This window comes from Callorhinchus milii, unplaced genomic scaffold (assembly GCF_018977255.1).
Source record: "Callorhinchus milii isolate IMCB2004 unplaced genomic scaffold, IMCB_Cmil_1.0 Scaffold30, whole genome shotgun sequence".
Lineage (NCBI taxonomy): Eukaryota > Metazoa > Chordata > Chondrichthyes > Chimaeriformes > Callorhinchidae > Callorhinchus > Callorhinchus milii.
The window spans coordinates 1282880-1300446 of NW_024704771.1; the positions used below are offsets into that span (position 1 = coordinate 1282880).

General features: G+C 45.9%; 1 long non-coding RNA gene across 1 annotated transcript; it reads right to left on the reverse strand.

The window, feature by feature from the left end:
• Positions 1–6364: 6364 nt before the first annotated feature.
• Positions 6365–16048, reverse strand: LOC103181030. The gene is made up of 4 exons (XR_488159.2): positions 15904–16048; positions 9913–10014; positions 9227–9457; positions 6365–6610 (listed from the first exon to the last, which is right to left on the reverse strand). It is a non-coding gene; the product is annotated as an uncharacterized LOC103181030 (long non-coding RNA).
• Positions 16049–17567: the final 1519 nt, after the last annotated feature.

Genomic DNA, 17567 nt, shown 5'->3' on the forward strand with positions numbered 1-17567 from the left:
TTGTCCTTAAGTACATCAGGAGCTGGATCAGTGAAACCACAGGGAACGTCAACTCAGTTTTAATATTTCATTTCTATTTTGGAGCCAGACCCCAAGAATATAATGATCCCAAATGAAAGAGGCTTTGCAAAAAAAAAATTGCTGATTGTTAAGAAATAATTCAATATAATGGTATAGCTATCTTTTAAAACCTCGCTTCCATTCTCTGACAAATTGACTTGTCCCCCGTCCCATCTCCATAATATTGCTCGATTCTGTTTGAAGAAATATTTTCCCATCTCATATTTCGCCAGTCTTGTTCTAATTATTAGAACAGTGAATTAGGATATCTTTGTTTGTCAAGGTTGGGCAACTGAATAGACCCGGTTATTCTCTGAGCTTTTTCTTTGGTCTATCAGGTAATACCCTCTGTCTAATTTCTGGTGAGAGAAGGTAACATCAGGAAGTAAGAGGTCCAAATTCCACTTACTGTTGAGTTCTGTCATCCTCCCATTCATAGATCTCATTCCAAGATATTATTTTCCCTACCACACAAAACATTCTTATCTTTTGGACTTTGATTTTAATCAATGGTTCCTCACCTCTTTTGTCTATGACTGGTGTTTTCCAATATGGCTTTTAAAAACCTTAAAAAGAGGGGTTCACTTCTCTGTGAAAGTACCTGTGTGTAGGGTGCTATATCTTATTCAACATTTTATTATTTCTACATGAGAGACCTGATATTAATGCCTGATATTTTTAATATGGAGTGGAAAGACTATGTCGGGATATTTTAATGTCTAATACAGGGCGACGAAAGGCACGATCGAAGAGAAGGGTCTTGGGACCGGCCTTGAAGGAGGCAAGGAGGAAAGCGAGGTAAAGGGATCGTGGGACGGAGTTTGGGAGCGAAGAGAGGCTGAAAGCTCGGCCACCAATGGTAGGGCACGTCGGGCAGGAGACATGAAGCAGACCGGAGCCCGCTGAACGGAGGAAGCGAGCAGGTTGGTAGGGAGTCAGCACGTCAGAGAGGTTGGAAGGGACAAGGCCATGGATAGCCTTCAAAGTGAGGACGAGGATCCTGAACTCGATCCTGTGGCATATGGGGAGCCAGGTCTCAGAGCTGCAGAGTTTTGCATTATCAGCAGATTGTGAAGGGAAGAGTTGGGAAGGCTGATGAGGAGGGAGTTTCCGTCATCGAGCCTTGATGTGATGAATGCGTGGGTGAGAGTTTCAGCAGCCTGAGAGATGACAGTGGTGGAGTCAGGCAATTTTGCGATGGTGGTTGTAGGCAGTGCCGGTCATGGCATGGATGTGTTGGAGAAAGCACAGTTCAGGGTCAAACAACACACCCAGGGTCCTGACTGGCTTAGTGAGGTTGAGTGTGCAGCCATGGAGGCTGATGCTGCCAGCGCCCAAAGTGCGGAGACAATGGCACAAGCTAATCAGCAGGGCCTCAGTCTTGCTGAAGTTGAGTTGGAGAATGTTGTCCCTCGTCCAGGACTTGATGTCGGAGAGGCAGTCGGTCAGGACACCAGTAGTCCTGGAGTTGAGGGTGGAGGCAAAGAGATAGAGTTGGTTGTCATCCGCATACATGTGGAAGTTAACTCCATGTCTGCGGATGATGTCACCGAGGGGGAGCATGTAGAGGGTGAAGAGGCGGGGACCGAGGACAGAGCCCTGAGGGACACCACATGAGACAGTCCGGGGGGTGGAGGAGAAGCCATTTGTTGAGACAAAGTGAAGATGGTGAGAAAGGTACGACCTAAACCATTCAAGGACAGTGCCTTGAAGGTTGAGGTGGGAGGACAAGCGGTGGAGTAGGATAGCGTGGTCGACCGTATCGAATGCTGCCGATAGGTCGAGGAGGACGAGGAGGCAGAGGGAGCCCTGGTCACAGATGGTCAGGATATCATTGGTGACCTTGACCAGGGCAGTTTCTGTGCTATGGGCAGCACGGAAACCTGACTGAAGGGGTTCGAAAAGTGAATGGGTGGAAAGGAAAGAGCGCAGTTGGGAGGCGACAACTCTTTCCAGGACCTTGGAGAGAAAGGGGAGGTTGGAGATGGGCCGGTAGCTTGATAGCTGCGACGCATCAAGGGAGGGTTTTTTCAGGGTGGGCGTGATGGTGGCAGTTTTTAAGGGAATGGGGACAGAGCCAGAGGAGAGGGACAGGTTGACGATGTCGGTGATATGTGGGGCAAGAAAGTGGAGCTGGGAGATAAGGAGTGGAGTGGGGATGGGGTCAAGGGAGCAGGTGGTTGGTTTCAGGGATAGGATGAGTTTGGTGACAGAGGGTGGGGAAACGGGTACAAAAGTGAGTAGGGGAGGATGGGTAGCAGTCGGAGTGTGGGAGTGAGGGGTGGGGGGTTGGTGGATGTTGGAGGGGAAGTGACCGCGGAGCGGATTCCCTTGATCTTGGATTCAAGGAAATCCAGCATCTCCTCGCAGTGAAGGTTGGAGGAGATGACCTGCGCGGGGTGGCGGGGGGGACGGAGGAGTCGGGTTGTGGTGGAAAACAGTAGCCTGGGGTTGTTCTTCGCCTCCAGGATTATCCTGGAGTAGAAGGACGACTTGGCCGAGGCTAGAGTGGAGCGGTAAATTTTGAGGAGGTCCAGCCAGATTTGTCGGTGGACCGTTAGGCCAGATTTGACACAGGTGCGTTCAGCAGCCCGCACCTGGCTTTCAGTGAGCGGAGGTGGGTGGTGTACCAGGGGGAGGAGCGGGAGTAGGAGACAGTGCGGGAAGTGATGGGGGCAAGAGTATCGAGTGTGGAGGAGAGGGTATTGTGGAGGAGGGAGAGAGGAGAAGAGGGGTCGGTGAGGGTTGAAGGCCAGAGGGAGAGGAGTTCAGAGGACTCCAAGGCATCGGTTAGGGATTGTGGGGGTAACTTCTTCCAAGGGCGGTAGAAGATGGTGGTGGGTCTGGTGGAGGTGGGGAGGGGGGTGGAGGTGGTGAAGGAGATGAAGTGGTGGTCAGAGATGGCCTTGTCGGTAATAGTGACATCCGAGACACTGAGGCCCCGGGTGATCACCAAATCGAGTGGGTGGCCGTGACTGTGAGTGGGGGAGTTTATGTGTAGGGAGAGGTTGAGTGAGGAGAGCAGGGAAGAGAAGTCTGTGGAGATGGAGCAGGAGGGGGTGAAGTGTAGGTTAAAGTCGCCCAGGATGATGAGGCGATCAGAGCAGAGGCAAAGAGATGTGAGGAGTGTTGAAATGTCAGAGATGAAGGTGGGAGAGGTTTTAGGGGGCCGGTAGAGGAGGAGGATTTTAAAGGAGAGGAATGAGGGGTGGGAGAGGGTGAGGTGCTCAAAGGAGGGGAAAGAGCCAGTGGAGTAGGGGATAGGGCAAGTGGTGTCCTTGAGATAAGGGCAACACCACCGCCACGGCGGTTGGGGCGGGGGATGTGGTGGGAGGTGTAGCCGGGTGGTGTGGCCTCCGTGAGGGGGAAGGTGTCGCCTGGGGTGAGCCAGGTTTCTGTTAAGGCCATGATATCAACGTTCTCATCAAGGATGAGATCGTTGATGACCAGGGCCTTGTTGCAGAGGGAGCGGACATTTTGCAGTCCGATGTGGAGGGAGCGGTTGACAGAAGGGTGTGTGGGAGGGGAGGGGGGTCCAGGTTGTGAGGCAGGGGTGGGGGAATGGGGATGAGGGAGGAGAGGTTGGCTCCCCGGGTCTGTGTCCGGGGTGGCTGGCGAGTGTGGTGGGGAATGGGGCAGTCGGTGTGGCTGCTGCTGGACAGCCAACGCCGAGTGCCACGGTGAGCCCGGCGGAGGATTCCCAGGCTGGAACAGAGGGAGGTTGTGGGAGGGTCAAGTGGGGATAGAAGACGAGAGGGACGGAGAGAGAGGAGGACAGAGCGGGAGAGATGCAGAGGGGGAGGGTTTGGGGGAGAGAGGAGGGGGGAGGAGGGAGGGGGTGAGGGGATTCGGGTCAAAGCGGCAGCCATAGTGCGCACGCGGGGACCGGGAGCGAGCGGTCAGGTGGATGGCATTATCCCGTAGATTGGGGCAGCGAACCCAACAGGACCATAGTGGGCTCTGATGTGAGCCCTGGGGGGGGGGGTGGGGGGCGCAGAGGGTTTTTTTTTTTGTTGCGCGCGCACGCACCTGAAAACTAATCTATGACGTCAGCGGTTCCCCCGCTCCGCCCCTACACCTCCCCCCCCCCCCCCCCGCTCAGCCCCCCCGAGCTGATCTCGCTCCGGCGTCGAGTTTAAATACCTGGGTAGGTAGGCCCAGGCTCCTCCCCGCGCTGTCCTGCCACCGCTCCCCGACTGGCTGATCTCGCTCCGGCGTCGAGTTTAAATACCTGGGTCAGTAGGCCCAGGCTCCTCCCCGCACTGTCCTGCCGCCACTACCCGACTCTAATCCGTGTGTTAAGTGGTATAGTAACTCCGAGCTTACGACCATCTTTTCCTCTTTTCGATCTGGTGATACTCTCTTTTCAGGGCATTAGCGGCAAAAGACGCATTTTGTGAGAGAATATTTCTTTAGTAAATATATCAAGCGCCACAAGTCCGGGAGTATTCAAGATGATTGATTTTGAGATAATTATTTTTATTTTCAAATTGTTTTATGTCTTGCTGCCTCCCAACATATCAAATCTCCTCTGACATTCTACCCACATGAAAGGCACTTTATCAATGTAAGTTGTTGTTGAGTGGTATTATACTGCAAAGCAGTCAGCTCACTCTTCTGACCTGACCATTGGTGATCAAATATTCAGCCACCATCAAACAATCAGCAAATCCCATTATTTCCTGTCTCCCCACTTTCTTCAAATTATCTGTTGTCATTGTCTTGACAATAAATAATTTGAAGAAAGCAACATCAAAACTTCCCTACTCCACGTCCCCCGCCCCAACCGCCCTACCATCGGTGGTCGGGCCTTCAGCCTCTCAGCCCCGAGGCTCTGGAACTCTATCCCCCAGTGTCTTCGCTGCTTCCTCCCTCTCCTCCTTCAAGGCCGGTCTCAAAACCTTTCTCTTTGACCGAGCCTTCAGCTCCCCTCTTGACTCTCTTCCCCCTCCTCGCTCCCTCCCTTCCCTCCCCTCACCCTGACCATTTCCCCCCTCCTCGCTCCCTCCCTTCCCTCCCCTCACCCTAACCATTTCCCCCCTCCTCGCTCCCTCCCTTCCCTCCCCTCACCCTGACTATTTCCCCCCTCCTCGCTCCCTCCCTTCCCTCCCCTCACCCTGACCATTTCCCCCCTCCTCGCTCCCTCCCTTCCCTCCCCTCACCCTGACCATTTCCCCCCTCCTCGCTCCCTCCCTTCCCTCCCCTGACCCTGACCATATCCCCCCTGCTCGTGTCATGACCCAACTGTGCAGCGCCTTGGGACGTCCTCCTGACGTGAAAGGCGCTTTATAAATGGAATCTTGTTGTTGTTGTTGTTGTTGTTGTTGTTGTTGCCCTCAATCATACCTGCAAACTGCTTTGAGACACTCATTCTTCTTGATATGTATCAAACAAGTTCCAACTATTGGTGTGTCTGATAGGGATAGATACAAATGACCAAAACCCAAAAGAATGTCTTTGAACCGAGAGATATCATTTTGCCTGCTCCATCATTATTTGGAGAGAGGAGATATTTTGAAGACGATGGTTAGGAATCTTCTCTTGCAGACAGGGAAGAATTCAGATGCCAGGAAATAACTGCATTGTCATCATGTAATTTGAAGATTCCAGAAGATCTATGAAGACAGAAGAACAAAAACATATGTTTTGATCGAACTAAGATTATATTCACACAGCAACCACTTTTATTTTGCAATTCTGTCAGTTTTTCCGTCTACCTGCACCGAAAATATAGTGACTGAGAAAGAGTGAACAGAAGAGGGAATAAAAGGTAGAGAAAACAAAGAGGAAACCTAGAAAAAATTATGAAAATAGAAAAAATAAATAATAGAAGAAAAGTATTTGGTAGAATCATAATTAAATCCATGCACCAAATAGATTCCACCATATGACTCCTGGAATGCAGGTACACATTACATTACACCTCACACTCCCTGATCTTATCTCTGTAACAACTAAAGCGGTAAGTTTGATTGCAGTCATCATCAAACTACAGACCATTGCTCATAGCAACAGAGACCAAGTTGTCTGAATCAATTTTGGCTCTGTGTCTTTTTAGTATGCAGATTTGAACTCCTCTCCATTTAGTTACTTCCACTTGGCTTTCGTGGAGCAGTAATTGCTCTACAGCCCAATCCAGAGAGGAGTATCTTTGTCAGATCGCTGATCCTCCGGGCTCCTAATACTGATAAAATCTATATAGTAACGGCGACAATATATAAGCTCTTCAGAACAGTTGTTCCTTAGATTAATCTGGTGATATTCTCTGCTCATGGATTCAGTTCCTGTGAGTCGATCTGGCAAAAAAATCACATTTGAAATAGATTCAAATTTCAGTTTCTTCCAATACAGCTGCAGATGGACTTTTCCATCAAATCAGAGACCCTGCAGTGAGTTGTTGGCCTGAGAAATAAGAATGTACCTTCTATGTAGTTATTTTGAGGGATTGTAGGATACAAAATTGTGGGTGGATTTTTTTCGGTTACAGGAAGATCTGTGGTTTGTGTTGAGATAGATGTTGGTTCACTGGTAATTGAAGATTCACGAAAATCTGTGGAGAAAGAAATTAAATATTTTATTGTTGCCCTGTCATTCCGTTTGGTGTATAACCCTCTATGTATCACATTCTCACATTTTGCATGAGTAAAATATGAACTGCCTCCCAGAAACAGGACAGTGATGGATAAACCATTGACATTTCCACCGGAAAACAGCCGATGAACCACGTTTCTTGTTATGACTCCACCATATACTCGGTTATTTCACTGAATTGCATACTTCATTATAGGTAATATATCTGATTTATTTTGTGAAGACAGGCTGTTGTAGTACAAAGCTATTGCTGGAAATGGGAGAGAACATAAAAGTAACAAAATAGAAAGAAAGAAGGAAGGAAGGAAGGAAAGAAAGAAAGAAAGAAAGAAAGAAAGAAAGAAAGAAAGAGAGAGAGAGAAAGAAAGAAAGAAAGAAAGAAAGAAAGGAAGGAAGGAAGGAAGGAAGGAAGGAAGGAAGGAAGGAAGGAAGGAAGGAAGGAAAGAAAGAAAGAAAATACGGAATGAATGAATGAATGAATGAATGAATGAATGAATGAATGAATGAATGAATGAATGAATGAGAATACAGGAAAGATAGAAACTCGTTCTATCTCGGCATCCAGTCTATCAACCTTGGATTGTATTCCCTTGAGTTTAGAAGGTTGAGGTGTAATTTGATTGAGGTATTTAAGATGATAAAGAGATTTGATAGGGTAGATATATAAACCCTATCTCCTCTGGTGGAGGAATCCAAAACGAGGTGGCATTGTCTTAAAATTAGAACCAGGCCATTTAAGAGTGAAATCAGGAAGCACATTTTCACTCAAAGGTGTAAAAATATGAAACTCTCTCCCCAAAATGCTTTGGATGCTGGGTCCATCCACACCTTCAAGGGTGAGATTGATAGATTTTTGGTATCAACGGATTTGTGCAAAAACGGGAAATTGGAATTGTCAGGATTAGTTGAGGTATCCATGATCTACTTAAATGCTGAACCAGGCTCGAAGTGCTGAATGGCTTACTCCTGTTCCTATGTTCGTATGATCCTATGTTCGTAACTATCAGAATTATTTATTTTTGACTTCTCTTCTCGGATTTCAATTCCAAAAGTATTTCAGTTGAGTGGAATAAATGATTTGGAATCCAGCCTCTGAGAATCAAGATTGAATATTCAGCTCGATTGGAAGAGTTTGCAATGGGATAGGCAGACTAGTTTATCAATTGAACATGACTCTTGGATGGGAAAGGTCCATAAAGCTGAATATCCAACTTCCTACTCTTAGCACATGTACTGGTATGTTTTATTGCAGTTGTCATCAAACCACGGTCCATTGATCACTGCCACACAGGTTGCGGACTTAAGGTAATCATTTGACTCCATATATTTCCAGTGTGTATCATTCACCTCTTCTCGATTTGCCCCCGTCCATGCGGCAGTGGAACCATTTTTACTGAGCAGCCCAATCCAGAGAATATGATCTCTGACAATCAGCTGAGATGGGCGATTGGTCTCTGTGGACTCGGGATACTGACCAGATCCGTGTAGTGACAAGTCAACTCGAATTAAATCTTTTAGAAATAAATGGTCTTGAGGGTTAAGATGTGGAATTTCGGCCTTAGTTTGTTATTTTATTGATGGATGTTTACGACCACCAGCAGGAGGAAACATTGCCTTCACTACCTATAAAACGGGTCTCAGAAACAAGACTGATTGAGCTAGCAGATCTCTGGCTAAATCTATCATCGTAGATTTTTAACTCACATTCCCAGCGCTGTTTTGAAACACATCACTGGGAAATCAACTGAGACATTCACTGTCATGTTATAACCAAGTTCTGATGTGAGCAAATTATAATTTCCCCCCCCAAAAGTAACCCAAATCAAAGTGAAAGGAGACATTTTGGAAGTTCCTTGCACAATTCTGTTATAAGCAGTTGGTGTCTCAATATCAGGTCTTGTTCACACTCTCGCTGTCCACGCTTCAAGTGCAGAACTTGCTGCCTAGTGCAAATGAAGGTGTCAGCTGGGCTGAGCAGCAATGTAACAGGTGGTCACTTACAGATCTGGGAGAAAACCTCTTCCATCATGTACTACACACAAAGCACAGGAATATAGGAAAGGCTGGACAAAAAATAGACCAAGATAAATCTCGTCCACCTTCTACCACACCTGGTTGTCGCAAGCTACAATAATGGAGATGTTGATAGCAATTAATTCTGCATGGATCAGTCTACATCACAGTGTAAAGCTTTGGGAACCTCAGATCCAAAGTTGACTAGTTCTTTGAATAATACAACAATTTTAATGTCTCAAATTACTTATATATTGCAGAAACGTAGCACTGATAAAAAGCCACACCATTCTGGCTTGCGTGACTCAACTATGCGTTAGCCTGGTAAATAAGGATATCACCAACACCCCCATCTCCAAATACACTTCCAGTTACATCTGTTTTCTTTGGCTCCTTCAGATATATTTTCGTGTCATACCAGACACACACCAGCATTAACCCACTCACTGATTGCCTGTCACACCAGCATTAACGTACTAACTGACTTGCTGTCACACCAGACACATACCGGCATTAATACACTTACTGTCTGTCTATCACACCAGACACACAGCCTATGTACCTTCAGGAATTTGGTGTTCTGGAGAGTCAGCCTTGTCTGGATTTCTGTTATTCTTTGGTTAACAGAAGTAATTTGCTTGGAAATATGGCTCTTATTGTTTTCAACTTTTCCTAAGATGGCCTCCTCTTTCTGTTTGAGTTTGGTGATCAGGTCTCGCTGCTCCTCAGTCAGCAGCTGGTGACATTTAGCAAATACAGCATTGATGTTCTTCCTCAGATGCTCGGCTTGTCTCTGTCACAATAAACACAGTGTTAAGGTTACTCAACACAAGAACATGTAATGTAACCGTGGCCTTTCAGTCACGGTTACATTGCCCATGAATCTGGTGATATCCTCCTGAGGGGTGGGAATCGAGGTCTCCTGAACTGAACTGGCTCCAAGGTGACCTGCCTGGCAATGGAATGACAGCATTGAGCCAGGTCTCTGTGACGATCTCTTGTCCAGTTCCTGAGCGAGGCCGGTCCGCAGTATCCCAGGGCACTGCTGATAACAGCACAGCCCATCCTGGCTTATCGGCAGGATGTGGATAGGCAGACAAATCACTGTGGGCAGTGAGTAAACCTACTCATCCTCTGTTAACCCTGCAATATCAAGCCCTAACCTACGGGATGGTCCTGGCTGGAAACAGCGGGAAAGCTTGTCAGACAGCAATATCAATGGGTTTGGCTCAGAGCTGATATACACACCCCTCATTTCACTTCTAGTTGAGTAGCTCCTTCTTCTCTCTGACACTGGGACACTTCATCCAATTGTTTCTGAAGGATGTCCAGGGATTCCTGCAGCTTTTGCTGAAACAAAGTGAATGCAAAAAAACTGGAAGAAGGGCCAGAGTCATTATTACTGGTTTAGGATATTCCACTTGTGTGACAGAGCTGTAATATTCCATTCCACTCCATCAACACATCCAGATTCTGGGAACATTTATAATGCACAACCTTCTGACCCAGAGGCCCGCGAGATTGCTGCTCAGTGACCAGCTGTACCCAATATCATGTCTTTCCTAATATGTCACATAGCACATTGACAAAGCTTCATCTGCTAGACTAAACTTTAACTTTGTCATCGAACCAATCGTACATTTAAAACGCCTGGTTCAGTTGATCAGATCGTGGCCTTTGTGTCAGAAGGTTGTGGGACATTGGTATGTGCAAATAGGCTGCTGTTTTCACAGTGAGTTCACTTAGCAATACAAATTTAATCTTGGTGGTGTTGTTTAGGGTTGCACAATCCAGTTTAGAAGGTTGAGGGGTGTTCTGATTGAGCTGGTTAAAATAACAAATGATTTGAACAGAGTAGCTACAGAGACAGTATTTCTTCTGCTGATGGAATCCAGAAGAAGGGGCATTATATTATAATTAGAACTTGGCCTTCATAAGTGAAATCAGGCAGCATATTTTTCAACACAAATGGTTTTGTAAATCTGGATTTAATTCCCAAAATTCGGTGAATTAAAACTGAGGTGGATAGATTTTTGTTAGGTGAGTGTATCAAGGGATATGGGCAAATGTGATGATTTGCAGTTGAGGTAAAGATCATCATGATCTAATAGAATAGCAAAAAGGCTTGAAGGGCTGATTGGTCTCCTCGTGTGCCTATGTTCCTAGGTTTATAGTGTATTCTGAAGAACTTTGGGACGTCCTACCGATGCTATACATGGATCACTTTTCTATTGTACTGTGCTTATGGTCAACTCCCATTTCTCCCCGGCTCAATGTCTATCAATGCTATTGTTAAACATCCTGAGATGTGAAATTACTAATGGGCGGAATGTGCTAAACATCTGTGTTCCTTTTGTCTTTAGGTAACTGTCCCTTAAAACAGCAGGTGGTCTGTGAGCCCGCCCACACAGCCACGTCCTGGTTTGGGTAAAGGAGAAATTTGGTGGATTAAATCTGAGGTGGATAGATTTTTGTTCTGTGAGGGTATCAAGGGATCGGATAAAGTACTTGGCATTGTTTTGCAAGAGCCACAGCTTGAAGACCCCAACAACAACAACAACTTGCAATTATATAGTGCCCTACATGCAGGATAGCATCTCAGAGTGCTTAACAGAGGCAGAGCCTGACTCCGAGCGGGGGGAGGGGTGAGGTGGCCATAGTCAAACACAAAAGTCTTCAGGTGGGACTTGAAAGAGGGGAGAGAAGGGACAAGGCAAAGGGCTTGTGGGAGAGTGTTCCAGAGGTACATAGTGGCTGAAAGCACGACCTCCGATGGTGGGGCAGAGCGTGGTGCGAATGTTGAGCTGGAGTCCGAAGCTGGGTTATCCAGCTATGAAGCTGGGTTTCATAGATGTGCCAGGGACTCAATGGATTTGACACGAGAGTGAGGATCTTGAAGTCGATCTGTTCGATGATGGGCCAGAGCTGGTGAGATGTAGGTATGGAGTTTAGTCCAAGTCCAAATGTGGGCAGCAGATTTCTGAATGATCTCCATCTTGTGAATAGTGGAGCTGGGTAGAGTGGTGAGAAGTGGGTTGGAGTAATCCAGGCGGGAGGTGATAGCATGTTGGGTTAATTGCTGGAATCTAACCAGCTAAAACCAAACAACTTTCTATTGAAGACACTGTCCGGGAGGCTAAGGGTTAATAGTAATAATTATCCTTGCATTTGATATAGCACTCCCATGCAGCTCAGCTTCCCACAGCTCAGCTCACCTCAGCTCCCCTAAGCTCAGATCCCAGCAGCTTAGCTCCTCTCAGCTCAGCTCACCGCAGCTCAGCTCTCCTCAGCTCAGCTCCCATCAGATCAGCTCAGCTACACTCAGCTCACCTCACCGCAGCTCCTATCAGATCAGCTCAGCTCCCGTCAGCTCAGCTCCCCTCAGCTCAACTCGGCTCCCCTCAGCTCAGCTCCGCACAGTTCAGCTCCCCTCAATTCAGCTCCCCCTCAGCTCAGCTCCCCTCAGCTCAACTCAGCTCCCATCAGCTCAACTCAGCTCCCCTCAGCTCAGCTCCCCTCAGCTCAGCTCCCCTCAGCTCAACTCAGCTCAACTCACCTCCCCTCAGCTCCCCTCAGCTCAACTCCCCTCAGCTCACCTCAGCTCCGCACAGTTCAGCTCCCCTCAATTCAGCTCCCCCTCAGCTCAGCTCCCCTCAGCTCAGCTCCCCTCAGCTCAGTTCCCCTCACCTGAGCTCAGCTCCACTCACCTCAGCTCCCTTCAACTCAGCTCCCCTCAACTCAGCTTTGCTCCCCTCAGCTCAGCTCACCTCCCTCAGCTTGGCTCAGCTCCCTTCAGCTCAGCTCCCTTCAGCTCAGCTCCCCTCAGCTCAGTTCCCCTCAGCTCAGCTCCCCTCAGCTCAGCTCCCCTCTGCACAGCTCCCCGCAGCTCCCCTCAGCAGAGCTCCCCTGAGCTCAGCTCTCCTGAGCTCAGCTTAGTGTAGTTCAGAAGACCTATTACAACAGAGGTGAATGGCTTAGCATAAGGACTGGAAACCATAGATATAATAATTACAATCCTTGCATTTGATATACTATTTGATCACATTTTCAAGACGTCTCAAATCGCTTCACAGGTCATTCTGTAAAATGTATTTAATGACCATATCAGTGCAGTAATTGTAATAATAATCCTTACCTAATAATAATTATTGCTCCCGGGAAAGTGATCCACCGATCAACTAAGAAACTTGTTCCTACCTGCTGCTCGGTAAACAGATGTGTGTTGAGTAAGGAAACTTGCTCAATGTTTCGCCCTGCCTGGGAATCAAACCCAGGTCCTCTCGCTTGTGAGGCGAGTGCTCTAACCACTACGCTAAAATACTCCACAATAATACAATTCAACTTCATTATTTGAATCAATAGCAAGTGAAAGCAGGTAAGTCTAGTATTTAATGAACATCTTAAGAAAATAAAGAGTCACTAATGAACAGGGAGATTGAGAAGCAATCAGTTCCTCTTCCCTGAGACTGGGATCTTTCTGAAAGCTGCTCACTTGCTTTCATCCAGTAAAAATTGGACTCCATTAGGTTTCAATTTTAATCTTACTGAACAAGTGTCGCCATTTTCTATTTCCCTAAAAGTACAAATGATTTTAGATATGATGGTTCTTATGTTATTCCCTTCTTTTAAGGAGGGAAAGGTTGATGTCACTCAGGCTGATCCAACCTTCCTGAGTCAAAGTCCGGAGTCCAACCCACAGTTGGATTACATGAAAATATCCATAAAAGACAACATTATATATTGGCCTTGATAAGGTTTTGCTGACTGTCGCACAATGAGGGTCAAAGAACAGGAACATGAGAACAGAGCACTGAGCAAAGTGGATGTGCTGAATTGGGAAGGTTACTGAAATGTAACACAGGGAATGTTGAAGTGGGAGATGACAATATTACACTGGTGTTGGTCTGATGATGGATGGAAAGCCCAGTGACTGGGGAAGAGAAATATACCATAACAGGCTGAACAAGATGCTGACTGTAAGAGGAACTGTAAATGGTGAAGTGAATTGATTTTATTGGTCCAAAGTAGAGATTGTTAAAGGAGTGTCAGCACAATCTGCACATTGCAGGGCAATGTGCAACATGTGACTTCCTGGTTCAGTGGTAGGACTCTCCATAGTGTCAGAAGACTGTGGGTTTAACCCCAAGTCGGGACGTGAACTCATATGGTCTGAGCTAACATTCAAATGCTGTGCTAGGGGTGTGTTTCATTGTCAGAGGTGTAAAAAGAGGTGTAATTTTTTGAGGGGTTAGTGGAATGCCGTTAAATTCAGGAGTTTTAACCCTATTTACAGTTCAAAAATTTGGTGTACAACATAAAATCTGCATTATTAATATTGTGGAAGAAAGAAACAACAACAATTTTACATCGATGCAGTACATTTTAAATTAGGAGCATGGGAGTCACACAACTAACTGGGATCGCCTTGGTGAGTTAGTGGTGGTGGGGGAGGTGGAGATGAGAAGGAAAGCAGGACACTGAAACTGACTAAAAGTTCATTCAAACGGAAAGTTCTTCAGGTGGGTTTAAAGGTGGGTGAGAGGCCGAGCGACTCCAGGATAAAGTTCCAGAGCTGGGGAAGTGTGGCTCAAAGCTTGTCTACTGATGTTAGGGAGAGTCATGCATGGGACACAAAGTAAACCTATTCCAGAGAGGAGAGAGCAGTTGGGGAAGTAGGAGTGAAGAAGTTGGCAGAGATATAGAGGGTGAGCCGTGGAGAAATGTAAACAAGAGGATAAGGATCTGAATTTGATCTCTATGGGAAGTTTTCTGGACAGATCTTTTAAAGGCAAGCTACAGTTTTAGCTCGTTAAAATACAGCAATAATCCCCCACCCACAACTACACACTCTAAGGTCCGCAAAATTGTAAATGTGCTTATTACTTTCAGGGATAAGATTAAAAGGAGGCATCACTCTATGGATATTCCAATGCTCATCAATCTTTAAATTCCCTAAATATCTCCCAGATCAGCGCTGCAGTCAGTGTAACTCAGTCCAGGGTTTATATTCTCGATATATATGTCTCAGTTCTGGTAAAGCGAATGAGTGTTTAAAACAGAAAAGAACAATATCCTGAAAAAACAACATATGAGTTGGTTGCGTCTGATCATAGCTTCCATGAACTCTCCTTTACCTGACACATAATCAACAAGCACCTTGTTATTGTTTGACTATGGAGATTGTATCTCTCTCCTTATACTCTCCCCATCTTTTGAATTCCAGGCTCGCTTTGTGTGTGTACGAGTGGGGCATTCTCTGAATAGGTGCCCTTGCTCACCTCACACACATTACATTGCCTTAGTACCTGGCACCAACCTGTCTCATGATTCTGTCCATATTTCCTGCACCTTGCCTCCCATACCTCCTAGACAGCTTTAACCTTCCTTGGTACACAATCTATTTATCTATTTATCTCAGCTTTGCCCTGTACAATGATCTATTCACATTTCCATTTCAGATGATTTAGCCTATGCCCTTTAATTATCCTTGACATAGAGACATTATACACCCTGATCCAATCAAAGCAGAAGGTGCAGATCCACCCAGAGAACTGAAACCAGAGAGTACGAGGAACCCCATAAATATAGAAAGATTATCAATGGAATATCTACCCTTAACAAGTAAGAGGTTCACAAGCAAACAGTAATCATCAAATATGCAATCTCCCACCAGTGCCCTCTCTTTACAGTGCAGTCAGGGGTGAAACTGACTAGATGTTCTCAATGGCATTCATGCACGGAGTAAGAATAGATTCAGATCTCTTTCTGGAGCCTAATGCTCTGTCTGAGGCTGTTGTAAATTAGTGAGCTGCTGCCTTTGGCCACAGAGGCTGCTGGATGCGATCAGGTGGTGAAACATAACAGAAACGTATTGAAGATTTACATGGCTTTTTAAATAGTAAGATACAAGGTTTGAAAATCTATGATAATTAGAGAGTCGAGTTTGTGGAACATAATTAAACTATCCTGTAAGCTGCTGATCTCTTGCTGACAGGAGGTTCAAATAGTACAAGTCATTAGTTGGAGTAGGAGTCTAGTATCTAGTTGTGAGGACCAACTTTAGGAAGGATGCCAAAGCCATAGAAATGGTGCAAAGCAAATTCACAAGGGAATACCACAAGGAACGACGAGGTAATGTTTCTGAGAAGAAGCTAGACAAAAACTGCTGTTTGTTATCACTGTGACACAGAGGAGACCTGGACGAGCTCCTCAATATATAAGATAGGTGGAAATACTTACTGGTCAGTAATTTTTTAATTTATTTTGCGTCCGATTAATTTTATCTTCAATGCGAAATGCGACTCTACTTGCGGTTTGACCTTGCAGTAAAATGTTGCTGGCTTCCAACTCCTCCCTCAACTTGGTGGTGACACACACACACACACAGAAGGGGCTGTAAAGACAGCAGAAGCAGAGATTGTGAGCAGTTAAGATCATCACCAAAGAAAACAAGAGCTAAGCAACACAAGTTTTACAATAAAGGCAACTGAAAAGTAATAGCACTCAACCTGTTGTGTAAAATGCAAAAACGATTACAATCTACTTGGAAAGGTATTGCTGGAATGTTGACAATTCACAACTATTGATGCTCTTAAACATGAGATAAAAAAGGTCAAACTGATCAGGAGAGATACACCGATTCAGCTAAACACTGTGACTCACTTTACCATCAGAGGGTAGAAGAGGCGACTGAAGAGTGTGCGGATGCTGTGGTCTTTGTCCTCCTGGAAGACAGGCTGTTAAGTATTGGATAATATAAGGTATGGTGACATTGGAAGCCTCCAACTTAGTTCCCGTTCATCATGTTACACTGTTCACACAGACAGAAGTAACGTGTTCACAATTCCAGATGCTGCACATGTCAGACAAGATGACATCGAACAGCATCAAACTGAAACCAATTCGATCATTTAGAATTTGGAAATTGATTGCATTTTTAATATTAATCCTTGCATTTGGTACAGCACCTTGCCATGTATTGGAGACGTCTCATAGTGTTTCACGATATTTTCTGTTTGCATGCAAATTTGTCTTCAAAGCTATATTAAAATGCACAGATCATAAATATATTTTATATATAATACGTATAATATGTGTCCTGGATAACCACATGTGTAGGAAGTGTCTCCAGAGTTTCTGAGCTTGGCTGGTGTCACTACATAGCATACATAAGGCTGAAGAGTTCGTGGATAGATGGATTCGTGGATGAAGTGTTCATAGAGTCAAATGCAAGGATTATAGAGTTCATACCTTGAATTTGAATGCTAATAAGATGTTAGTGATCTTAACCAGAATTATTACACCAAAATATAACATGTAACTCCATGTTGAATGCAAGAAATATATTCAGACATAGTCTGAGAATTGTAGAATAATGACCAGAGACAACTCGAGCAGAGAGCGCAGCAGAGCAAGAACATACCTTAGAGAGGACGGAACAGAGTGGGAATTCTGTGCAGGACTTGGGTGAGAGTGGAAATTCGGTGTAGAGGGAAAGAGAGTGCATGCGTGTGAGAGGGTGCGTGCTTGTGAGAGCGTGGGCGTGTGTGAGAGGGTGCGTGCTTGTGAGAGCGTGGGCGTATGCGAGAGGGTGTGTGTGAGAGCATGCACGTGTGAGAGTGTGTGCATGCATGTGAGAGCATGCGCACGTGTATGAGAGCGTGCGAGTGTGTGTGAGAGTGTGCGCGTGTGTGTGACAGCATGTGAGAACATGTGCAGGTGTGTGAGAGAGTGCATTTGTGTGTGTAGGAGCGTGCGCGCGTGTGAATTGCTTTCTCATGTCCTGTGTGATAAGGCTCCATATCAAATGGAAGGATAATTATTATCATTTCAGTGTACTATTGGAGTCTGCAATAAGCAAACCCAGGTTGTACAAACCAATGCCTGCACCTCCGGTAGGCAAT